Raw genomic sequence first — 4,174 nt, forward strand, 5'->3', positions numbered from 1 at the left:
CAAAGTGTTGGGATTACAGGTGTGAGCCACTGAGCCTGGCCTGGGGATTACATTTCAGCATGAGATTTGGGTGGGGACACAGATCCAAATCATATCAGTGTTTTTTTTGTTTTGTTTTGTTTTGTTTTGTTTTGAGACAGGGTCTTGCTCTATCACCCAGTCTGGAGTTCAGTAGTGCAATCCTGGCTCACTGCAGCCTGGACTTCCTGGGCTCAAAGGATCTTCCCATTTCAACCTCCTAAGTAGTGAGTACTACAGGCATGTGGCACCATGCCTGGCGAATGTTAACCCTTTTTTTTTCTTTTGTAGAAACAGGGTCTCACTATGTTGCCCAGGTTGATCTCAAACTCCTGCCCTCGAGTGATACTCCTGCCTCAGTTTCCCGAAGCACTAAGATTACAGGTTTGAGCTACCATAATCAGCTAGGCATGTGCTTTCTTTAGCTAAATCCTTAGTGTTTGGGGTTGAGTCAATCTAGTGAGGAGTTGAGCTGGATTTGTTGAATTGAGTTGGTGGCTTGTATGAAGATTTTTCTCAATAACTGCTTGAGCTTCAGCTTTAAGTCTTTTCTTTGCACCTTTGCCTTAGAGAAGGCCTCTCCACACATTCCCCCGCCCGTTTTACAGAAGTAAATGCCTGTTACTTTCTACTCAACTCTTGCTACCCTGGTGGGGAAGAGAGTGCCTTCTGTTTTACAGGCTCATCCTCAATCTTACACAGGTATTGTGTCTCTGGGTCTTGAAGGTGGGGCATTATCTTGTGTCCCTGGGTCTTGAAGGTGGGGCATTATCATCAGCAATCTTCCCTCCGTCAGCAATACGAAATCTCTAATGGCCTTTGTCCAGGGCAGTTTTCTGCCTCTCTTTCACAGGTAGAAAATTTTTTTTTCTGTTCACTTCTCTTGGCAATGAATCTTCACCTGTGGCCTGAGGGTGGCAAGTTTTTCCCTCTCTCCCAGTGATCCAAGGCAGTTTGGCAGGGGAGAGAGATGAGAACAATCCAGGTAGAGCTCTGTGTCTTTCCTGCAGTGATAGCTGCTCCCCTCTCCCAGGCCTGCACCACGAGGGGAACCTATTTTGCCATGATCTTTCTTTTTTTTTTTTTTCAACTTCCATTGCCTCTGACCCAAGTCAGTAGCAAACTTTATTACTTATAAAGATATGAAAACATTTCAATTGTATTTATAACAGAAATTTTAGGCAACACACTCCTATGAATGTGATGGTTTTAATGGTTAATACCTATCCAAGTAAAAAAATTATGCTTTCATGTAGAAAGAACTTTAGCCCGGGCAACAAACAGTGAGACTTCATCTCTGCTAAAAAAAAAAAAAAAAAAAAAAAAAAATTTAAAAAGTGTATCCATCAAACTATATGTGATAAGGCAAAAAACAAACAATGGGGCCCAAGTCAGTTAATCGAGGGGAGGTACCTGCTAGGTTAAATCTCTTCCTCTTGGCAGTTGGGTTATGTCAATATTTGCATTTAAAAGAAATCTGGATCCCTTGGGAAAGTGACAGGAGTGCCATGGCCTGCACTTAGAAGATGAAGACATGAGTTTTTACATCTTCTACAAGGAAAGAAAAAGGGAGAAGATGGAGATGTGATCGCTGGCATCGTTTCACCTGAACGGAATACTAGGATCTATGCCTATCATGATGCTTGGACTTAGCCCTGGAAGTGGCAATTATTTAAGGTAAAAACTGTTGGGGCACGGTGGCTGGAGCCTATATCCCAACACTTTGGGAGACCAAGGTAGGAAGATTACTTGAGGCCAGGGGTTCGAAACCAACCTGGGCAACATAGTGAGAATCGTGGGTCTACCAAATAAAAATTTAAAAATTAGCTGGACACGGTGGCACACACCTATAGTCCCAGTTACTCAGGGGGCTGAGGTGGGAGGACCACTTGAGCCCAGGAGTTTTCAGGCTGCAGTAAGCTGTGATCTCACCACTGAACTCCAGCCTGGATGACAAAGCGAGATCCTGTCTCTAAAATAAATACATACATATGTACACAGATAAGGCAAAAATGAAAAAAAGATATAACATATATATCCTTTTGTAATCTTATATATTTTTGTATACATTCTATCTTATATGTATATCATATATATAAGATTTACATGTATATATGTATGTAAAAATATACAAAAAGATATAAGATATATGTATAAGACAGAATGAGCAAGAGACACTTCAGTCATATTGATATATAGAACAATAGCTTGAAAATATCTGTAAGCAGGTTTACTTTCAACACTGGTGCCTTATTTTCCTGAATTAATATAAGATCTTACAACAGTGCTCCACAATGGCAAAGTCATGTAATATTTTTCCAAGTTCCTTCTTCTGTATTAAATTACTTAATTTTCATGATAATCTTATGAGATAGTGTAGCAGGACGAGCTGCAGACAAAACCTCTCAGACACCGAGTTGTAGAAGGAATGGCTTTATCCAGCTGGGAGCATCGGCAAGCTACTGCCTTAAAATCCGAGCTCCCCGAGTGCACAATTTCTGTCCCTTTTAAAGACTCACAACACTGACGATTTCACATGAAAGGGTCATGATTGAGTTGAGCAAGCAGAGGGTACGTGACAGGGGCTGCATGCACCGGTGGTCAGAGAGAAACAGAACAGGGCAGGGAATTTCACAATGTTCTTCTATACAATGTCAGGAACGTTGGTTTCTAAGTCATGAGTTGATTTGTAACTACTGGGTTTAGGCCAGGCAGACCCAGGCCTGGTTCCGGGCCTGGTGCTGGGCTGCCTGTCTTTGGTTTTATTTTATTGTTTTTTCTTAAAACAGGTACTGAGTATAAAACAATAGAAAACAATATGAGAGGGTGTCTCTCTTTCCTCAATAGGATTAGGCAGGGTGGGAAAGACTGAAGAGGCCCAGAGAGGTAAAGTGAGTTGCTCTAGACCCAGAATACAACACACATCTACTCTGTGAGGGACTGTGTGTACGTGTGCACACACATACACACGCAGAACAGGAGAAATAGAAATGTGTCCTTATTTTGGTGATTGGAATCCGCATCTACATACCAAATAATCTAAGCCAGAATCTGTGGTGGTGATGTTGTTTTCACATATTTGACAAATATTTATTGATTGCCTAATAATATTGTGGTGGGCCTTGAGCCTAGGGATACAGTGAAGAACAAGATAGAGAACCTGGCCAGGAGCAGTGGCTCATACCAGTAATCCCAGTACTTGGGAAGCAGGAGGATGGCTTGAGCCCAGGAGTTTGAGAGCAGACTGGGCAACATATTGAGACACCCATCCCCACAGAAATTAAAAAAAGATTTAGCCAGGTGCGGTGGTACATGCCTGTGGTCCCAGCTACTCCAGAAGCTGAGATGGGAGGATCACCTGAGCCTAGAAGTTAGAGGCTGCAATAAGCCATGATAGTGCCGTTGCACTCTAGTCTGGGTGACAGAGCAAGACTTTGTCTAAGGAAAAAAACAGACAGAGCTTGTACTTGAGGAGATCACGGTCTAGCAGGAGATGGTATGTGCTCTATAGGGTTCAGCAACAACATGGTACAATCAGAGTACAGGGAGGGGTCCTAAGTTTTATCTAGAGGGAGTCATAGAAAGCTTTCTTTCTTTCTTCCTTCCTTTCCAGGCCAGAATAAGTGTTACCAGCTCTGCAAAGCCTTTCTCTCTTTCTCTCCCTCTACCCTCTACCCACCTCCTGCCTTTTTTTTAGACGGAGATGGAGTCTCGCTCACCCAGGCTGGAGTGCAGTGGCATGATCATGGCTCACTGCAACCTCTGCCTCCTGGGTTCAAATGATTCTCCTGCTTCAGCCTCCTGAGTAAGTAAGATTACAAACCTGCACCACCATGCCCAGATCGTTTTTGTATTTTTAGTAGAACTGGAGTTTCGCCGTGTTGGCCAGGCTGGTCTCAAACTCCTGACCTCAAATGATCCGCCCGCCTTGGCCTCCCGGTGTGCTGGGATTACAGGCGTGAGCCACCGCGCTCGGCCTGCAAAGCCTTTCTTGACACATCTGTCTTTCCTCACTGGTCTGTTCGTTTTTTGATGGCAGAGACCTTGTCTCACTCATTTTTGTGTCCTCAGCATGGAAAACGGTGGCTGGCTAATAGTGGTTACTCAATAAATATTTGTTGAATGGATTAATAAAAGAATTCCTAGCAGTCATTTG

The sequence above is a fragment of the Theropithecus gelada genome, chromosome 7a (genome assembly GCF_003255815.1).
Source record: "Theropithecus gelada isolate Dixy chromosome 7a, Tgel_1.0, whole genome shotgun sequence".
NCBI lineage: Eukaryota > Metazoa > Chordata > Mammalia > Primates > Cercopithecidae > Theropithecus > Theropithecus gelada.